At 42.3% G+C, this 22,934-nt stretch overlaps 1 protein-coding gene across 3 annotated transcripts in view; it reads right to left on the minus strand.

Moving 5' to 3' along the window:
* Positions 1 to 9,136, minus strand: part of DUSP26 (dual specificity phosphatase 26) — a 41,134-nt gene extending 31,998 nt beyond the window's left edge. For 2 of the 3 annotated variants that reach the window (XM_068274949.1, XM_068274948.1), the window contains exon 1: positions 8,317 to 9,055. The gene's annotated coding sequence lies outside the window, so the exon portion shown is untranslated. The other variant, XM_068274950.1, reaches the window with a different exon arrangement.
* Between the last annotated feature and the right edge of the window lie 13,798 nt (positions 9,137 to 22,934).

Genomic DNA, 22,934 nt, shown 5'->3' on the forward strand with positions numbered 1-22,934 from the left:
TCATCCCCATAGGGGGGAAAAAAGGGGGGCGATCTGATCGCTCTGCGTGCTGCCTGATCTGTGCTGGGGGCTGCAGAGCCCACCCAGCACAGATCCCAACAAACAGCGCTGGTCCTTAAGGGGGGGTAAAGGGTGGGTCCTCAAGTGGTTAAAGAAAAAAATTTCTTTGTTACAGCTGATACAAATCCTGAAATCAATCTGCAGTATATCTTTTTCCTGCTTTCATGGAAACAGACATAGGGTTAACATCCTGTGTTTAGAAATTAGCTGCTCTGCCAGGACTGCCAAGATTCCTGTGCTGACACAGCTGACAGATCAAATTACACTTATGATTAGGCACAGATGATGGGGCATTAGACAGGCTAAATACATACAGGCTGCATTTCTCTCTGTTTTCCTTCTGTCCTGTGCAAGAGTTCAGGTCCACTTGAAACAGACGTCAAAGCATTGCTCTGTTGTGAGCTGTTATCTAACCTTAACATTCTGTTGAGCACAGAATAAGGGCTTACAATCTTTTGATGCCACATTACACAATATACATTATACTGTATGCGATACGAATGCTTCATTCTGTTATTTGTAAGCGGGAGTAGATTCTCTAACACCATAGCAACAATACATTCCAGATAAAGTTAGAACCACATGAAAGGCGCATGCTGAGGTATAGGGAAGAAACAAGTACTTATGAATGAGTCAGTGAACCGAGTACACAGAAACCACGCTAGCACATATCAGCCACAGCTAGGAAAATAACACAGTGGATCAGGTGGTGTAGCAAAGCTAAAGAGGACAAACAACAAACTAAACAAAGCTTTGTAACTCCACAGCAAAGATTTAGAACTTAACGTCTTGTTTCTTAAAAAGAAAAAAAAAAAATAAAGGTTTTGAAAGATAACAAAGCCATTTAGTCATTTAAATGGAGAATGCTCATTTAAAGTACTATTCACACATTTTTATTTCAGTTCCTCCTGAATAATAGTGAATTAGAGAATAATAATGCTTTACAAAATACATATATAACGCAATGAAGAACAGAGGCGCCAAGAGGATAAAATCAATTCTTAAAACTTTTAAAATTGCTTAGGAGGCAGATGTGGACTTACCCCCCGCAAGCAGACACACAAACTGTGTATTCAAAACAATCAAATTTATTGGCACACTCCAGGGGTTTTTGCAACGCGTTTCGCAGGTATATTCCCGCTTCCTCAGGCAATAAAAAATAGGAGTACACACAGTACTGTCTCAAGGTCACGATAAGCGCCAAAATACATAGAACTACTCACATCTGTCTTACACTCTGAAGCTGAGTACACACATCAGACAAAAGTTGTTGTAAACAAACGAAAGGTCATCCGATTGACGTTTAAGAAAATAAGCACCAACGACTGTGAAAGTTAATGATAACTGACGGTTGTTTGTCGCTTCAGCCGATCTATCCGGTTATCTATTGTTAATGATCGAGAGCATGTGCATGTAATTAATGGCAAGGGTGGAGGAAACGCTGACAGCACCGCTGCACAAACCAAGAGAGCAGGAATCCACAGATCTCAAAACTTATGCATAGGAAAGGAGCATTCCGCTACACCAAGGCTGGGTAGAAAACTTTTCTATGGCTATGATTAAGGAGCCTCCTATAGCTTCGATACGCGTCAGCCTTTGTATGTGTCTACTGATGTGAAAATAAAGTTGAAGAAAAGTTTTATACCCAGCCTTGGTGTAGCGGAATGCTCCTTTCCTATGCATGAAATTAATGATGCATCCGCAAAGTACACCTGCATAAAAAGAAGGAAACACTAAACATCGGTAACCCTTCCAGCGTAAGTAACCTTGCTGAGTGTGGGCATGCTGCCATACAGTTGAATAGGTGACTTGTAGTTTTTGGAATATTGAATACTGTATATACTCGCATATAAGCTGACCCGTGTATAAGCCGAGGTACCCACGTTTCCCTCAGAAATCAGGAAGAAGTGATTGACTCGCATATAAGCCCCCTCCCCAGTATAGCCCACTCCACAGTAGCCTGATGTGCCCCCAGTACAAGTCAACACCCCTCCCCATAGCCAAATGTGCCACAAGAATGATAGTTGTGTCTCAAGATGCCACTAAATGGGGTCATAGATTTGAGACAGCGAATGCCACACAGGAAGAACACCCGATCATTGCACCGCTGACACGTTGCTTGCACGCTCTGCTCCACAAGCCAGAGGACACAGGTAGACTTGAGCAGCACACTCTGCACACCGTGTTGCAGGGGATGTGGGGCACAGCACAGCAGGGAGCCAGCTGACAAGAGCAAAATTACTAGTACACAATTCTTGCACTCCTCTGCCAGTAACAAAACCTGCTCCACCATCCATTCTGCTCAACTGACTCGCATATAAGCCAAGGGTGTAACTTTTCAGCACATTTTTTGTGCTGAAAAATTAGGCTTATACGCGAGTACATACAATATATAAATATATGTGACACATCTGGTTACGACGCATATGCGATATTTCGCTGCTTCAAAGACCATTTGCGTTTCCTTGATGAGTGTATGAAGTTGTGTGCAAAATGTGCTGCTCCCATTGTTGGTGGTCTTCCTTCATTGGTTGTCCACTATTCATTTTTAACAAATTCCATTTGGTGTGTGTACTCTCCTTTATGCCTAGACCAGTGTTTCTCAACACCTTTACAGCATGAACCGTGTTATAAAAAATGGCTTTTGCCAGTACCGTCTATGTGGAGAGCATAATCTCAAGTACCCCCTGTCACATATACTGTATATTTCTCAGGAGTAGTTAATTATGTATAGATGCTTTTCAATTTTTTCTCTATATTTAATTAAAACCACTTATTCACATTTATTTATATATGATATATCATGTTTTAATCCACAAACTCATAGTAATTAATGTGTCATAGTCAGTCTAAGTACCATCAAACCCAACCCAGATACACCCAGGGGCATGTGTTGAGAACCAAGGCTCTAGAGCAGCTGGGTGGTAGCATTAAATGGCTAGTAGCATCACCGTGGGAGATGCAAAAAATATTTTTGCCTTCTTAGAACAGAAGGTATTTGCAACAATTCAGCTTTAAGTGAGCAAGTCAGATATTCCATGATGTATCACTGCCGAATATGCAAATCATCTCTTTATGCTCCTAAAAGCCAGCCACACATCCAGAACCACCGGTGTATAGTGAGCTTATAGCTTATACATTTTATGGTAGCACACAGATTCAACATGCATGTTTTTTGGTCCTCATCAGTACATGAATTGATATGATTGTGGGATAGGGCTTGGACCAGCTCTACGGAATACCCTGATACAAGGTTTCTTTTAGGGCCATTTCACACCTGCTGCGTTCTGTTCGGTTTTTGAAAAGGCTTGCGATTTTCAAACGCAAGTAAAGTAAAGTTACAATTGGAATCAATTTTCTCAAAAGGCAATCATAGTTTTGTTGCATTATTCTTGCACTTTGATTGAGCCCAACATAGCGAAAATGGCAAAAAGCAAAATTAATTTTTGCGATCGTGTTTTGTGATTTTTGGTGTGAAAGAGCACTAAGCCTCTTATACTTTCCTAGTGGCTTTGTGGGGGATACAGTCTTCTTCACCAGTTGACACTCACTCACCCTCCTGCCTGCCCTCTCCCTCCCTCTGAGTAATGCAACCAGGAAGTGAAGCCAGCACAGTTATAGTTACCTGCCCTTCTTCCCTCAGTGTCTGCAGGTTTCTGTGGCAACTGTACTGATCACTTGGCCATTGCATATAACGTGACATCATGCAGAAGATTGGTACAGTCCAAAACAGCCCAAAAATTAATTGGTGATATCTTCCCGTCATTGGTATTGTTTCTTATGATTGATATTTTTTGACAACTGTAATTTGTATTATCAATATGTCAAAGCTTTTTGCCTGCATTTGATGTTATGTTCATGTAATTGCTGACTGACTGTTGTTGGTTGTCTGTCATTTGTGTTACGTGTGCTCCATGTTTATGTAAAAATATATTGATTTTGACTGGATCACTGTCCATGACCCACTCTCTCTGCATGGCACAGAGGTAGAAATGTAACACTGCTCATGCACCGCACAAGTACCTCCAGTTCAAAGGTCACCGTCAAAATCTGGTTGCTACTACTGGAGTGTATTACAGGCACATGAAGCATCTATGAGGAGAACAGACACAGGGGTAGGTGTCTGCATACATGCCTGCACCTGTATATGGCTTCAGTTTTTCCCTTTCGGTTCACTTTGGTAATGCTTTAACTAGTGCACCATTAAGGGTTGTTTCCCTTTATGGACCAAAGCAATTTTCACTTTTCAGCGCCAGCACTCCTCCGTTTCATTTGCCAAAAACATTATTACTACTTATCACAACAAAATGATCTATATCTTGTTTCTTTTGCCATCAATTAGGCTTTTGTGAATGGTACATTTTGCTAAGAATTAACTGCATTTTAATGGAAATTATAAGAAAAAAATTTCCGCCATGATAGTTTAAAAATAAATTGTGCTACTTTGGATAAAAGTCACATTTTATTTGCCCATCATTATTACAATGTTTAAAATATGCCCCTCATACAATGTATGGCGACAATATTTTTTTGGGGAAATAAAGGTGTATTTTTCAGTTTTGCCATTCATCAATAATTACAAACCCTTATTTGCAAAAATAACAGTAATATACCTTCATGACATATATATTAAAAAAAGTCCCTAAGGAAACTATTGGTATAGCTAGTTATATTCCAGCAATATTCCAGCTCATTTAGTTACCTGTTACCACCTCAGATCAGACTATTTCTCCTCATGTCTCCTGCATGCTGTGAGTGACACAGTGAAATATATTTGTGAGCTGTGTGACAGAGTAACCAAGCAGCTCAGGGTGACCCAAACTACTATGAGCTGTGTGAGAAATGAATTTTTAGGCAGGGATAGCGAGAGAGAGACCCGAGTGAATAAATAAAGTGTCCCTAGCACTAGTGGTAATGTATACACTAATATAGAGTATTAAAAAAAAAAAAGTTGTTTCAATCGATAGTATTCCTTTAACCATTACTCTATCCAGCCACAAAGCACAGTGTTTCCATAGACACAACAACAAGTTTCAACCTTTCAGTACAGGTGCTGAAAAAGAGTAACGTGTTCTCACACTGTGCAGCTAATTACTCACACGGGAAGATGAGAAGTTCTGGGCTGTCCATGCTGCAAAGAAAGTATAGATTCCAACCAAGTTTGCAAAATAAGGGAATTGTAAACAGTTCATCATATTTCATAACTGTCTGCACACTAAAACAGAAACATGATTTTTTCATAATAAATTACAAAGAGATTTGTGCTGCACTGGCACATCATTATAGCAAATTATTTGAACTGAAACTACAAAAAAAAGTTTTGGCTGTACAAAGTCTTGCAATATAGGATTGGGTATATTGCAGTCTTCATTTCATACAGCTAAGCATGGTCTGGCAGTTTTGTGATTCTAGTACTACTCAGCTGAAGGGCTGTTCAGTGAGACAGTATTTGTGAGACACTCTGACTGCCTCTGGGTAGCTCAGTCATAATTAGCCCTGTTAATAAATTAATAGAAAAATCAAAGTTAACAGAATCCTTTCTGCATGATGCCCACAGTGGCCTCAGAGCTGTTTCAGTATATAAGCATTATTAGCAATGACTTCTGCTAGGCAAATCAGTCTAATTGTATAAGATATTCAATCCAATACCAAAAAATAAGCTCTGTTCCAGAAAAACACTTCTAAATTATATTTTCTGTAAAAACTAAATAAATAAAGTAAATGCTGCTTATGGAGGGTCCAGTGTGTCAAAAATAAGACCTATATATAGCTGACTGTTCCTCCTGCCTAATGGCCTGTACTCATTGGTAGAGGGATCGGGGGAACCCTCAGCAATGCGACCAGGTGAACGAGCATTCCCCAATTCAATATTCCTACCCAGCCACGGGAAAACTCAAAATCACGCAATGGCACACAACAGCCGCGAATAAGATTTCCAATGATCGCAGCACTTTGTGCGGGAGTCATCAGGCGTACGAGAGATATTGCTGGAAGCCGAATTATTGTGTTATTAGTGACTTCAACTCCGTCTTCTGACGTCGCCGAAGTTACTCCCTGTGCGGCACTATAGCCTTAATTCCTATTACGGCCTATGGTGGCGCCGGCTGCGCCTAAGTTTCCAGCGCTGGATTCACCGTGTTCAGTCGTCAGGGATCTTAAAGATCTGATACGCCGTGACGGTCAGAATCGGTGCGCATTGCAAAACATCATAAGCTTAATCGCACACACATACCTGCATTGCCAAATCGCAGAAAAGATCGCTCGTCGCACGAAAAAAATTGACGGTTGAAGGGAAAAAAAAAACACGCAAGTAGGTTTGTAGCTTAAGACTTCTTTGCCACGGATGGCCGAACTGCTCGATTGTGGAGCAGTTTAGCCTCCTGGCTGCCAGCCACATGCACCATTTGGCGGCAACTGCATATAGCAGAATGGCAGCATTCGGGAACACAGCACATGCCACATTCAACATGTGGCAGCGTTACCCAATGGTAAAAAGTTTCATGCTGTGTCTAAACATGACATATGTACTGACAGGGTCATATTGTGTATTGTGCCACCCCCTCCCCCCCCCCCCCCCCCCGCATGCCCCTCACTGCATGATGTACTCCCTGCTGGACAGAAAGTAAGTCTAGGATTCCTGGGTTTCCCCACCATTCTACACATGCGCTCCGCACCACCGCCAACATATTTGAAATTTCTGCTTCGCCCATTTACTTTCATTATTTCTGCTGCCGCTGCATCGCCGTGGAAGCCCAACGGTAACACACTGTTGACTTTGCGGCAGGTCGGTGACCGATCAGTTACTTCAGGTGCAACGTGCTGTAATTGTGCTAGGCCCCATTGCCTTGCATTGTTGTTGCGTTACCCTGCGGTAAAACACTGCAAGGCAAGTGTAAAAGGGGCCTCAGTGTTTTCTAGGCATTTTCTATGCAGTTATTGGGCAGTTTGCAAAACCAATTCTAGTTTTGTTTTTTCACTTCCTTCTTCATTTTGCTCCTGGTAACTGCTTGTTGCTGCCTGGTAACTGCTCACTGCTGCCTGGTAACTGCTTGCTGAGCACACAGCTCAACAGTTCATGGAAAAGAGTCCTAACTGTGGCTGTGGCTGCCAGTGCCACCATGCTCAGGTAAGCCTTTTTATAAACATTATTGCCCCCCCCCCCTCCATACCAATTACAGTAATATCATAGGTTAAAGTGTTTTAAAATACCTTAAAGTAAACCTGAGATGGGCTGATAAAAAGACTTTTACCCGAGCTCCCTCCAGCCCCATGAGCAGCGATGCGTCCTTCGCCAACATCCCGAGTGCCTCCGCTCTCCTGATATCAGTCCTGGTAACTGGCTCAGTCACGCCAGTCTGCTCTTCTGAGCATGCACGGAGGGGGAAGCGCATGTCATGAAGAGCCAACGGGTGCGACTGAGCCTGCTTACCGGGACTGATTGCAGCTGAACTGAGGCACTCAGAGGACGGCGACGGATGCATCGCTGCTCATGGGGCTGGAGGAAGCCCCGGGTAAGTATAAAATCTTTTTATTAGCCCATTTAATTTGGAAGGAAATAAGGAGGATCAAGAGACCATCACTGCTTTGTGAAAATTCTCTTTCAGTGCATAATAATTGAAAACTGAAGATTAGATAGTAAAATCCAGTGTAAGGACAAGCAAAAAAGTCAATCCAAAGAAAAGCTAACCTAGATGTGAGAAATAGGGCATGTTTACAGTGGAGACTTGCAGAGCATCCTAACGTTCGTATTGTAACACAGAACATTGCACTCCAATGCAACAGCAATGCGACATTCTCCGTGCGGTTGATGCAATGTGGTTTGACAGAGCGTGGTATCCTACTGCACTTTACGCAGGGCGTTTACCGCATAACGCTGGTGGTAACAGTGCAGGGAAGCATGCTTTTCATTGACTGTATGCTTCACTGTATGTGACGCAAAGTACAAATAACGTGCAGCACTGCTTTCCCATTGCATTGCATTCCTGCTGTCACAGGGAACACAATGACCATTGGGAACCCAGCTTTAAAGTGCTAAAACTTGATGAGACAATTTAAATCCCTCTTGTTAAAAACAATTAAAACAGTTTTATTTAAAGGGAACAACCAACATATCCAAATTCCGGAGCACCACAAAACCCAATTCATGAATTATATATTATTATTCAATTCCAATAAAGTGTCAATTGCAATGTATTAATTCAATTAATAATAAGGAAATAGAATGACTGGCTAAAAGAATCCTTAATAAAGACTTACCTGGTATCAAAGTGGTGAAAGATGAGGATGTGCAGTGATGTGGACAAACTCCCACCTGTACTTTCTTTCCCACAATCCCCAGCGCAGCTCTTCTTTGGATAAACGTTTCTTACATCTCTTTCGATGCCTGGACAAAACTTGTTGCTTTTTGGTCGGAGAGGTGGGGCCAACTGCAGCCCTCCGACTGTCCCAATCAGGATGCATCAGGGGTGTGGCCGACGTTCCACTCAACCACTCAGCCGTGTGTGTGTGTGGAGAGTGGGGGGTTACAGAAAGGGTGTGGTGACCAGCAAGAGGGTAATGAGGGCATTTAGATGGCAGGCTCTTGTAATCTGAATTAGAGCTAGCCTATCATTGTAGAAAACCAGGATCTTAACTACTGTTGTTTCATTCAAAATAATGGCATTTCCAATTATATTTCAACACTTCAACTTATGTTGTTATTGTAGTGTGTGTATGGGTAAGGGGAAAAAGAACATTACTATAAATGGTGCTTGGAAAGGGGTCTAATCAGTCGTACTTAATAAAAGACGTTTGACTGGTTTGCTTAATATTCTCCATGTTTCACACCCAGGCTTGCTTTGTATCAAGCTATTTGTATGAGTATACAGCCATACCCATTACTCACAGACACATAAATTACACTTTCCGGCCCTTCATTGATGACTAGAAGCATTCTGGTATTAGCACGAACAATTCTGCAATCAGCAGTCTCACTAACACAACAGAGACAAAGTACACTTACCTCTTTGTAGCGTGCATTAGGAGTGTGTAGCAGAGAGCGGGGGTGAACATGTGCCCGTGTTTGTCTGACTTAATTATAATCCCTCTGCTGCCACCCAGCTCTGCAGCACTTAGAAACAGCTCAGTAAACATCTATTTTAAGCCATGACAAGCAGAGAGCCGGGAAGGGAGAGAGACATGCAAATAGTTGCTATAAAATGACTTCTAGTTCTATGTAGGAAAGATTACTGTGACAGTTAATTCTTCCCAAGCAAGGTCTTGCCATTATGCTGCCAGCATATCGTCCGGTGGCGTCGCTGAAAATTTGCCGGGCATCTTTCAAAATATGGAGGAAAGTATCAATCATTGTCAGGATTATAATTTCCTTTTTGCTTATACCGTTCTTTGGATGCCATTTCACTTTTTAATGTTAAATGAAAATATTCACCTGTCTGTTCCTCTCTTGACTCTCCCCTGCTCTGTTTCTTCAAATGTGAAATTCAAAATAAAAAGAAATAAAAACAGAACGTTTAATGATGTCTGTAAAGCAAACTTTTTTTAAATAAACAAAATAACGTCACTAGTGTTTGGTCAGCGAGGCGTAGCTATGGGTGGGCAAGGGGGGACACATGTCTCCGGGCGCAGCACTGTAAGGGGGCGCAGAGCATGGTCACTGCACACCCAAGTGAGTGAGTGGTGGCTTGCTGGCTGCTCGAAGTGCCCCTACTTCTCTCCCTCCCTCTGCAGAGGAGTGCAGAAGTGTTAACTGCAGCAGAAGAAGGGGGCACATTTGGCTAACTATAGGGGGTACATCTGGCTAACTATAGGGGGTACATCTGGCTATCTAAACGAGGGGAAGGGAGGCACATCTGGCTATCTAAAGGGGGGCACATTTGACTATCTTCATGGGGGGAAGGGAGGCACACCTGGCTATCTAAAGGGGTGCACATTTAGCTATCTACATGCGGGGAAGGGGGGCACATCTGGCTATCTAAACAGCATTTGTACATTTGGCTCCACCCATGACCATGACCACATTCTGATGCGTGGCTATGCCCAATTTGTCCAGAGGAGGGCGCAAAAGCTGTCTTTGTCCCCGGGTGCTGAAAAGCCTCTGTGGTCAGGGTGAAGTTTCATAACCCGTGCTGTGACTCCTTGTAACATTTCTCTTATATAATTCAGTTTGGTCAAACAAGGTTCTGTCACTCTAGGTGTGAATTTGTCTTGGCAAGTTCAGCCTATTTGTTTTAGTGTAGTGTCAGTGATTGAATATGCTAACTTATATTTAGTGGAACTAAACTCAGTACTTTCTCTCTGTTCTAAAATATTAGCCACAGCATGAAAACCTTTATGAAAAAAAATCTTTATTACAATTCATTTAAATCCTTTAAAAACTGAAGTTTTACTTGGTTTCACTTTGCAGAAGGCAGTGAAGGGTTAAGCCTCAGTGTTTACTATATGGAGAGCTGCCGGGGAGAACTTTCCTATAGTCTATTCAGCAAACAAGTGGTCTTATCTGCTTGTCATACATTAGCTAGCATCCCTGTGAGAACCTCCTGAAGTTGTAATTAAGGCATCTAATGACATTTATTTATGTTTGCAAAAGAATGTTTCTTCCCCAAATGTCCAGTATATATAAGCTGTGTGTTTTTAACATCTTGTTAATATACAGGAACAAATTCTGAAGAAGGCTCATTAGCCGAAAGCGTACTTTTTATTTATCTCTAAGTTAGCCAATAAATGGTATCATCCTGATACAAAACATCTTGCAAGTCAATGGGAGAAATCTGTTCAAGAGAGTGCAATGCAATAAATGGAGTCTGTGCAACAGGTTTTAATGCAATAACGGTGGGTTGTAGTAAGTTGCGGTGTAATGCGGCAGGAGCCACGCATCCCACTGCAACACAAATAGTAGGTGTAAAACCAGCCTGAACATACACAGCCCAATCAAGCAATCTTCTGTCATTTTTGAGCGCACTAAGTTCACTCTGTGCAAGGTCTTAAAGAGAAACCGTAACCAAGAATTGAACTTCATCCCAATCAGTAGCCGATACCCACTTTCCCATGAGAAATCTATTCCTTTTTTCAAACGGATCATCAGGGGGCTCTGCATGGCTGATTTTGTGGTGAAAGCCCTCCCACAGTGTGATGTCAGCGCCTCACAGCACTGAGGTACTCACCTGCCAGCAGTAAAAATGTCACCATGTGATAAATGTCAGAATGTAAATCAGGTACTCCATAAGATTCGCACCATCTAAAATCTTTTTATTTTAGCAATCTTCTTAAAAGTTACAACATGTTAAAATCCATATGTGGGTATGCCCCATAGGAGACGCACAGGCGTTTCGGGCCTTCCTAGGTCCTTTCTCAGATCCTGACAGACCCACACTGCTACAGAATTGCTAATCACAGCTATATAAGGTCCAAAAGAGGACCACATAGAAGACTACTGTTTAACATAAATGCATATTCATAACAATTGAATTCACCAATCAGGAATCACGTTCCATCCATTGTCAGTAAAGGTGCCTTAAAATGGTCATAATATCACCCATAATGGCTATATATAATCCATATACTGTGGACACTCACCTATAACATCCCACTTGTGTAAAACACCGGGGAAAGTCATTAAATTCAGGCTCACCATGTCCACAGGCTATTAGTACAATGCACCCCGAGATAACCAATCAGAATACCGCCGACAGCGTCCGAACAGGAGCTGTTCTTGGTTGCGGCCAATCAGAAGCGCCCATCCAAGTCGCCCGCACCGCCATTGGATCCCCCACTGCATAGAAAACCAACATCACGGCCGAAGCCGCCGCCTCCACCGGCACTGTCAAAGAGCCAATGGGTGCGACGCCGACAGCGTCCGCTCATTCCGCAGTCTTGCGGAGAGGGACACGTGATCACAACACGTATGCGGAAGATCCAGCGCTTCAATACAGTGACTCCACGCCATGACATACGTCACCTGCGTGGCGTCCAATAGGAGGGCCGCCGGCCACGTCCGTTCCAGAGCACCCAAATACAGAGGGTCTCTGCAGCCAATCAGGGATCCGCCGACAGCGTCCGCTCTACGCCTATCAAAAAAAAGGCATATAAAAGCGGCGCAACAAAAGTATCGTACGTACGCATAACAAATTATCTATGCAGATTAGCCATGCGGATGCCAGGCAGCCCAGATGAGCACCCCCCAGTGGCCACATATACATCAGGCAAAGGACACAGGGCCAGATGGATGGTAAATAGAGGAATTTATAAATAAAGAACAAACATCACTAACAATGTTTACATATTAAGTTACCTCACCCCTCCGGCCCTGGGTCCTCCGCCCATTCTTGAGCTCATTGTCTAAAAGGGAAAAAGCACAGTCACTAACAACAGACCAATTACCATGTTTTACATCAATGCAGTCAAATCATAGTCTCTATTCAAACCTTTTGGTACAAGGGTATCAAGCCTATTGATCCAATAATTTTCTCTTAAAGCTAAAAGTTTATGTCTGTCCCCCCCCCTTCTTGGGATTGGTATCCCCTCAATTACCTGAACCCTCAGTTGTGCCAAAGAGTGTTGTTTCATGCAAAAATGTTCAGATACAGATAGCTCTTGATTTTTATTCCTAATACTCGATTTGTGTGAGGCTATGCGGTCCCTCAAAGGTTGAGTTGTCTTACCTACATAACCTAATCCGCAGGGACACTTCAATAGATATACAACAAATCTGGAGTCACAACTAAATTGACCCCTAATACCATATTTAGTCCCTCGGCTGGGATGGGTAAAAGTGTCTCCTTTAACCACATAGCTACATAGGTGGCAATTTAAACATGGGAACAATCCATTTCTTTTGTTTCTAATAATTTTTTCCGGACCCAAATCATTTTTCACCACTTTGTCACGAAGTGAAGGGGCTCTTTTGTAAGATAATAATGGAAAATCATGAAACTCTCTAACAGTTGGTAGACCCTGTCTTAGTATAGGCCAGTGTTTATTGACAATTTGGCCAATCTGTTCTGATAGCACATTATATGTCATTACACATGGTATTCTTTCTGTCATTTCCAACCTTATCCCTCCTCGACGAATTGAATTCTTCCCCTTAGATTTGAATTTAAAGCCTTCCTGTAAACATACCAGTGGGTAACCTCTCGCCAAAAATTTATACCTCATTTCCTCCAGTCTAGTTGCTTTCATCTCAGGATCCCCTACAATTCTCTCTATTCTCTTAAATTGCCCCATGGGTATGTTGTATTTAGTATGAGGTGGATGGAAGCTGGTAAAGTGTAGAATAGAATTTCTATCTGTTTCTTTCACATATAGATCTGTTACCAATTTCCCCTCTCTTTTTATAACCCATGTGTCCAAAAAATTGATCCTCTGCTGGTCAGCATGGACGGTCAGTTGAATTGTAGGACAGTTCTCATGTAGCGTAGCAACAAAGGCATTGAGGCTCGAACGTGTACCCCTCCAAATCATAAATATATCATCAATATAGCGTTTCCACAGAATCGCATGTCTACAAAAAGACTGATTGGAGTAAACAAACGCCTCCTCATACAACCCCATAAAGAGGTTAGCATAGGAGGGGGCCACGTTCGAGCCCATAGCAGTGCCCCTGCGCTGTACATAGAACGTAGATTCAAAAAGAAAATAATTATTCCTCAAAATAAATTCAAGCAACCGTAATAAAAATTGTTTCTGTCTGTTGCAAAAATCAGAACATAACATCAAAAAAAATTCAACCGCCTCAAGTCCCCCATCATGGGGTATTGCAGTATAGAGGCTACTTACGTCCATGGTGACCAGCAGAGGATCCTCCCCAATATCTTCAACCTTCGAGATGGAATTCAAAAAATCCTGTGTGTCTTTGAGATAAGAGGCGAGATTGTTAACCATTGGTCTTAAAATCCTATCAAGAAAAATGGCAACATTAGAAAATATACAATCTATCCCTGATACAATAGGGCGACCGGGAGGGTTCCTGTAGTCCTTGTGAATTTTGGGGAGAGTGTACAGAATTGGGATTCTGGGAAAATCCCTATTAAGATATTTTTTAAGATCTCTATCTATTAAACCACTAATCTCAGCCTCTTCCAAGATTTTTTCAATCTGGGCCTTCAATGTGGCAGTAGGGTCATATGTAATTTTCTCGTACACTTCACTATCACCCAGTTGTCTCAAAATTTCATTCTTGTACTGTACAGTATCCATAATGACTACAGCTCCACCCTTATCTGCTGCTCTTATAGTAATTAATTTATTGGATGATAGGGATAGAATCGCTTTACGTTCCTGTGGGGAAAGGTTGTTAGTGATATTCTTAATTTTTTTACATTCAAATTCAGATCTTAATGTTTTTACATCCATGTTGACTCTCTCTATATATGAGTTGATCACCCCATGAGAGGAGGGAGTGAAGGTGCTCATATTTCTAAGTCCCCACTCTTTCAGCCTAATACACTCATTGTTAGATTCCTGGCTCTGATGGGACAGGTTGAAGGAGCCACTACTAAAAAATTGTTTGAGCTTCAATGTCCTAAAGAATTTCGTTAATTCCAGATCCAGCTGGAAAAAATCCGGAAAGTTCGTAGGGCAAAACGAGAGTCCACGGTTTAGAACTGAATGTTCCGCTTCACTTAACGTGTATGATGAAATGTTAACTACAAGGTCCACGGGAATTATCTTCCCCTCCTCAATCGCATCCTGTAATCGTCCTTCTGCTTCCCTTTGTTTTTTCTTTTGGTATCTCTTTCCTCCCCGCCGCTTGTGCTGTCTGATTGGCCAGATGGTTCGTCTGTGGGTAAAAAATCTGATGATTGATCATCTCCATTCCTGGGTACATGAGGTTTTGGATTTCGTTTGGGGTTTTTTGGTTTTATCGGTCTGGGGTACCTATTGTATCCTTCTCCTGGTCCCCTTTGCCATCTATACACATATCCCACGGTGTAGTCCTGTGTGTCTCTGTGAAATTTACCCCTCTTAATCTCTTCCAGTGTAGCCTCATGTTCCTTGGTGATTAATGTGAGATGTTCTCTATATTTTTCAAATTCATCTTTCTCCATCATTTCCGCTAGTGAAATTGTTAAAGCAGAAATCTTTTTATCAATTGTAGGTAACTCCTTCATGATTTCCTCCACCGTACAGAGTATAGCATCAAATGCTGCACGGTTCCAGATCGATTCCCATCTGGCACAATAGTCCACATGTTTGGGGAATAATATGGGTGCCACCTGTGCTCGAATATTTCTAGGAATTTTGCCATCCTTGTAGTACTCCACGAGTGTTTTGGCATGGAGTTCCAATTCCACATATTTCCTTTTGAGATCTTCTAGTTCACGTTTCGTCATTTTGAGGTCAGGTTTTTTCAGGAATCCCCCACTGTTGGGGACCCGTGCCACAATACTGGCTGCTTGCTCATGAGAGTATGCAAAAGATCTGCTTGAAGCCTGTACCCCAAGGTCCTCCATCGTGCAGTATACGACACTCCTGTCACCGTCTATGTAACGTAATTGTAACTGCACCGGTGGTTGGTCGATGTGCTGCAATCGTCTTTGGAGTCACAAGAGTTCTGTCAATTACTCCATAAGATTCGCACCATCTAAAATCTTTTTATTTTAGCAATCTTCTTAAAAGTTACAACATGTTAAAATCCATATGTGGGTATGCCCCATAGGAGACGCACAGGCGTTTCGGGCCTTCCTAGGTCCTTTCTCAGATCCTGACAGACCCACACTGCTACAGAATTGCTAATCACAGCTATATAAGGTCCAAAAGAGGACCACATAGAAGACTACTGTTTAACATAAATGCATATTCATAACAATTGAATTCACCAATCAGGAATCACGTTCCATCCATTGTCAGTAAAGGTGCCTTAAAATGGTCATAATATCACCCATAATGGCTATATATAATCCATATACTGTGGACACTCACCTATAACATCCCACTTGTGTAAAACACCGGGGAAAGTCATTAAATTCAGGCTCACCATGTCCACAGGCTATTAGTACAATGCACCCCGAGATAACCAATCAGAATACCGCCGACAGCGTCCGAACAGGAGCTGTTCTTGGTTGCGGCCAATCAGAAGCGCCCATCCAAGTCGCCCGCACCGCCATTGGATCCCCCACTGCATAGAAAACCAACATCACGGCCGAAGCCGCCGCCTCCACCGGCACTGTCAAAGAGCCAATGGGTGCGACGCCGACAGCGTCCGCTCATTCCGCAGTCTTGCGGAGAGGGACACGTGATCACAACACGTATGCGGAAGATCCAGCGCTTCAATACAGTGACTCCACGCCATGACATACGTCACCTGCGTGGCGTCCAATAGGAGGGCCGCCGGCCACGTCCGTTCCAGAGCACCCAAATACAGAGGGTCTCTGCAGCCAATCAGGGATCCGCCAACAGCGTCCGCTCTACGCCTATCAAAAAAAAGGCATATAAAAGCGGCGCAACAAAAGTATCGTACGTACGCATAACAAATTATCTATGCAGATTAGCCATGCGGATGCCAGGCAGCCCAGATGAGCACCCCCCAGTGGCCACATATACATCAGGCAAAGGACACAGGGCCAGATGGATGGTAAATAGAGGAATTTATAAATAAAGAACAAACATCACTAACAATGTTTACATATTAAGTTACCTCACCCCTCCGGCCCTGGGTCCTCCGCCCATTCTTGAGCTCATTGTCTAAAAGGGAAAAAGCACAGTCACTAACAACAGACCAATTACCATGTTTTACATCAATGCAGTCAAATCATAGTCTCTATTCAAACCTTTTGGTACAAGGGTATCAAGCCTATTGATCCAATAATTTTCTCTTAAAGCTAAAAGTTTATGTCTGTCCCCCCCCCTTCTTGGGATTGGTATCCCCTCAATTACCTGAACCCTCAGTTGTGCCAAAGAGTGTTGTTTCATGCAAAAATGTTCAGATACAGATAGCTCTTGATTTTTATTCCTAATACTCGATTTGTGTGAGGCTATGCGGTCCCTCAAAGGTTGAGTTGTCTTACCTACATAACCTAATCCGCAGGGACACTTCAATAGATATACAACAAATCTGGAGTCACAACTAAATTGACCCCTAATACCATATTTAGTCCCTCGGCTGGGATGGGTAAAAGTGTCTCCTTTAACCACATAGCTACATAGGTGGCAATTTAAACATGGGAACAATCCATTTCTTTTGTTTCTAATAATTTTTTCCGGACCCAAATCATTTTTCACCACTTTGTCACGAAGTGAAGGGGCTCTTTTGTAAGATAATAATGGAAAATCATGAAACTCTCTAACAGTTGGTAGACCCTGTCTTAGTATAGGCCAGTGTTTATTGACAATTTGGCCAATCTGTTCTGATAGCACATTATATGTCATTACACATGGTATTCTTTCTGTCATTTCCAACCTTATCCCTCCTCGACGAATTGAATTCTTCCCCTTAGATTTGAATTTAAAGCCTTCCTGTAAACATACCATGAGATAAGAGGCGAGATTGTTAACCATTGGTCTTAAAATCCTATCAAGAAAAATGGCAACATTAGAAAATATACAATCTATCCCTGATACAATAGGGCGACCGGGAGGGTTCCTGTAGTCCTTGTGAATTTTGGGGAGAGTGTACAGAATTGGGATTCTGGGAAAACTCATACTAAATACAACATACCCATGGGGCAATTTAAGAGAATAGAGAGAATTGTAGGGGATCCTGAGATGAAAGCAACTAGACTGGAGGAAATGAGGTATAAATTTTTGGCGAGAGGTTACCCACTGGTATGTTTACAGGAAGGCTTTAAATTCAAATCTAAGGGGAAGAATTCAATTCGTCGAGGAGGGATAAGGTTGGAAATGACAGAAAGAATACCATGTGTAATGACATATAATGTGCTATCAGAACAGATTGGCCAAATTGTCAATAAACACTGGCCTATACTAAGACAGGGTCTACCAACTGTTAGAGAGTTTCATGATTTTCCATTATTATCTTACAAAAGAGCCCCTTCACTTCGTGACAAAGTGGTGAAAAATGATTTGGGTCCGGAAAAAATTATTAGAAACAAAAGAAATGGATTGTTCCCATGTTTAAATTGCCACCTATGTAGCTATGTGGTTAAAGGAGACACTTTTACCCATCCCAGCCGAGGGACTAAATATGGTATTAGGGGTCAATTTAGTTGTGACTCCAGATTTGTTGTATATCTATTGAAGTGTCCCTGCGGATTAGGTTATGTAGGTAAGACAACTCAACCTTTGAGGGACCGCATAGCCTCACACAAATCGAGTATTAGGAATAAAAATCAAGAGCTATCTGTATCTGAACATTTTTGCATGAAACAACACTCTTTGGCACAACTGAGGGTTCAGGTAATTGAGGGGATACCAATCCCAAGAAGGGGGGGGGACAGACATAAACTTTTAGCTTTAAGAGAAAATTATTGGATCAATAGGCTTGATACCCTTGTACCAAAAGGTTTGAATAGAGACTATGATTTGACTGCATTGATGTAAAACATGGTAATTGGTCTGTTGTTAGTGACTGTGCTTTTTCCCTTTTAGACAATGAGCTCAAGAATGGGCGGAGGACCCAGGGCCGGAGGGGTGAGGTAACTTAATATGTAAACATTGTTAGTGATGTTTGTTCTTTATTTATAAATTCCTCTATTTACCATCCATCTGGCCCTGTGTCCTTTGCCTGATGTATATGTGGCCACTGGGGGGTGCTCATCTGGGCTGCCTGGCATCCGCATGGCTAATCTGCATAGATAATTTGTTATGCGTACGTACGATACTTTTGTTGCGCCGCTTTTATATGCCTTTTTTTTGATAGGCGTAGAGCGGACGCTGTCGGCGGATCCCTGATTGGCTGCAGAGACCCTCTGTATTTGGGTGCTCTGGAACGGACGTGGCCGGCGGCCCTCCTATTGGACGCCACGCAGGTGACGTATGTCATGGCGTGGAGTCACTGTATTGAAGCGCTGGATCTTCCGCATACGTGTTGTGATCACGTGTCCCTCTCCGCAAGACTGCGGAATGAGCGGACGCTGTCGGCGTCGCACCCATTGGCTCTTTGACAGTGCCGGTGGAGGCGGCGGCTTCGGCCGTGATGTTGGTTTTCTATGCAGTGGGGGATCCAATGGCGGTGCGGGCGACTTGGATGGGCGCTTCTGATTGGCCGCAACCAAGAACAGCTCCTGTTCGGACGCTGTCGGCGGTATTCTGATTGGTTATCTCGGGGTGCATTGTACTAATAGCCTGTGGACATGGTGAGCCTGAATTTAATGACTTTCCCCGGTGTTTTACACAAGTGGGATGTTATAGGTGAGTGTCCACAGTATATGGATTATATATAGCCATTATGGGTGATATTATGACCATTTTAAGGCACCTTTACTGACAATGGATGGAACGTGATTCCTGATTGGTGAATTCAATTGTTATGAATATGCATTTATGTTAAACAGTAGTCTTCTATGTGGTCCTCTTTTGGACCTTATATAGCTGTGATTAGCAATTCTGTAGCAGTGTGGGTCTGTCAGGATCTGAGAAAGGACCTAGGAAGGCCCGAAACGCCTGTGCGTCTCCTATGGGGCATACCCACATATGGATTTTAACATGTTGTAACTTTTAAGAAGATTGCTAAAATAAAAAGATTTTAGATGGTGCGAATCTTATGGAGTAATTGACAGAACTCTTGTGACTCCAAAGACGATTGCAGCACATCGACCAACCACCGGTGCAGTTACAATTACGTTACATAGACGGTGACAGGAGTGTCGTATACTGCACGATGGAGGACCTTGGGGTACAGGCTTCAAGCAGATCTTTTGCATACTCTCATGAGCAAGCAGCCAGTATTGTGGCACGGGTCCCCAACAGTGGGGGATTCCTGAAAAAACCTGACCTCAAAATGACGAAACGTGAACTAGAAGATCTCAAAAGGAAATATGTGGAATTGGAACTCCATGCCAAAACACTCGTGGAGTACTACAAGGATGGCAAAATTCCTAGAAATATTCTAGCACAGGTGGCACCCATATTATTCCCCAAACATGTGGACTATTGTGCCAGATGGGAATCGATCTGGAACCGTGCAGCATTTGATGCTATACTCTGTACGGTGGAGGAAATCATGAAGGAGTTACCTACAATTGATAAAAAGATTTCTGCTTTAACAATTTCACTAGCGGAAATGATGGAGAAAGATGAATTTGAAAAATATAGAGAACATCTCACATTAATCACCAAGGAACATGAGGCTACACTGGAAGAGATTAAGAGGGGTAAATTTCACAGAGACACACAGGACTACACCGTGGGATATGTGTATAGATGGCAAAGGGGACCAGGAGAAGGATACAATAGGTACCCCAGACCGATAAAACCAAAAAACCCCAAACGAAATCCAAAACCTCATGTACCCAGGAATGGAGATGATCAATCATCAGATTTTTTACCCACAGACGAACCATCTGGCCAATCAGACAGCACAAGCGGCGGGGAGGAAAGAGATACCAAAAGAAAAAACAAAGGGAAGCAGAAGGACGATTACAGGATGCGATTGAGGAGGGGAAGATAATTCCCGTGGACCTTGTAGTTAACATTTCATCATACACGTTAAGTGAAGCGGAACATTCAGTTCTAAACCGTGGACTCTCGTTTTGCCCTACGAACTTTCCGGATTTTTTCCAGCTGGATCTGGAATTAACGAAATTCTTTAGGACATTGAAGCTCAAACAATTTTTTAGTAGTGGCTCCTTCAACTTGTCCCATCAGAGCCAGGAATCTAACAATGAGTGTATTAGGCTGAAAGAGTGGGGACTTAGAAATATGAGCACCTTCACTCCCTCCTCTCATGGGGTGATCAACTCATATATAGAGAGAGTCAACATGGATGTAAAAACATTAAGATCTGAATTTGAATGTAAAAAAATTAAGAATATCACTAACAACCTTTCCCCACAGGAACGTAAAGCGATTCTATCCCTATCATCCAATAAATTAATTACTATAAGAGCAGCAGATAAGGGTGGAGCTGTAGTCATTATGGATACTGTACAGTACAAGAATGAAATTTTGAGACAACTGGGTGATAGTGAAGTGTACGAGAAAATTACATATGACCCTACTGCCACATTGAAGGCCCAGATTGAAAAAATCTTGGAAGAGGCTGAGATTAGTGGTTTAATAGATAGAGATCTTAAAAAATATCTTAATAGGGATTTTCCCAGAATCCCAATTCTGTACACTCTCCCCAAAATTCACAAGGACTACAGGAACCCTCCCGGTCGCCCTATTGTATCAGGGATAGAGTGTATATTTTCTAATGTTGCCATTTTTCTTGATAGGATTTTAAGACCAATGGTTAACAATCTCGCCTCTTATCTCAAAGACACACAGGATTTTTTGAATTCCATCTCGAAGGTTGAAGATATTGGGGAGGATCCTCTGCTGGTCACCATGGACGTAAGTAGCCTCTATACTGCAATACCCCATGATGGGGGACTTGAGGCGGTTGAATTTTTTTTGATGTTATGTTCTGATTTTTGCAACAGACAGAAACAATTTTTATTACGGTTGCTTGAATTTATTTTGAGGAATAATTATTTTCTTTTTGAATCTACGTTCTATGTACAGCGCAGGGGCACTGCTATGGGCTCGAACGTGGCCCCCTCCTATGCTAACCTCTTTATGGGGTTGTATGAGGAGGCGTTTGTTTACTCCAATCAGTCTTTTTGTAGACATGCGATTCTGTGGAAACGCTATATTGATGATATATTTATGATTTGGAGGGGTACACGTTCGAGCCTCAATGCCTTTGTTGCTACGCTACATGAGAACTGTCCTACAATTCAACTGACCGTCCATGCTGACCAGCAGAGGATCAATTTTTTGGACACATGGGTTATAAAAAGAGAGGGGAAATTGGTAACAGATCTATATGTGAAAGAAACAGATAGAAATTCTATTCTACACTTTACCAGCTTCCATCCACCTCATACTAAATACAACATACCCATGGGGCAATTTAAGAGAATAGAGAGAATTGTAGGGGATCCTGAGATGAAAGCAACTAGACTGGAGGAAATGAGGTATAAATTTTTGGCGAGAGGTTACCCACTGGTATGTTTACAGGAAGGCTTTAAATTCAAATCTAAGGGGAAGAATTCAATTCGTCGAGGAGGGATAAGGTTGGAAATGACAGAAAGAATACCATGTGTAATGACATATAATGTGCTATCAGAACAGATTGGCCAAATTGTCAATAAACACTGGCCTATACTAAGACAGGGTCTACCAACTGTTAGAGAGTTTCATGATTTTCCATTATTATCTTACAAAAGAGCCCCTTCACTTCGTGACAAAGTGGTGAAAAATGATTTGGGTCCGGAAAAAATTATTAGAAACAAAAGAAATGGATTGTTCCCATGTTTAAATTGCCACCTATGTAGCTATGTGGTTAAAGGAGACACTTTTACCCATCCCAGCCGAGGGACTAAATATGGTATTAGGGGTCAATTTAGTTGTGACTCCAGATTTGTTGTATATCTATTGAAGTGTCCCTGCGGATTAGGTTATGTAGGTAAGACAACTCAACCTTTGAGGGACCGCATAGCCTCACACAAATCGAGTATTAGGAATAAAAATCAAGAGCTATCTGTATCTGAACATTTTTGCATGAAACAACACTCTTTGGCACAACTGAGGGTTCAGGTAATTGAGGGGATACCAATCCCAAGAAGGGGGGGGGACAGACATAAACTTTTAGCTTTAAGAGAAAATTATTGGATCAATAGGCTTGATACCCTTGTACCAAAAGGTTTGAATAGAGACTATGATTTGACTGCATTGATGTAAAACATGGTAATTGGTCTGTTGTTAGTGACTGT

Source organism: Hyperolius riggenbachi, chromosome 3 (genome assembly GCF_040937935.1).
Source record: "Hyperolius riggenbachi isolate aHypRig1 chromosome 3, aHypRig1.pri, whole genome shotgun sequence".
NCBI classification, from domain to species: domain Eukaryota; kingdom Metazoa; phylum Chordata; class Amphibia; order Anura; family Hyperoliidae; genus Hyperolius; species Hyperolius riggenbachi.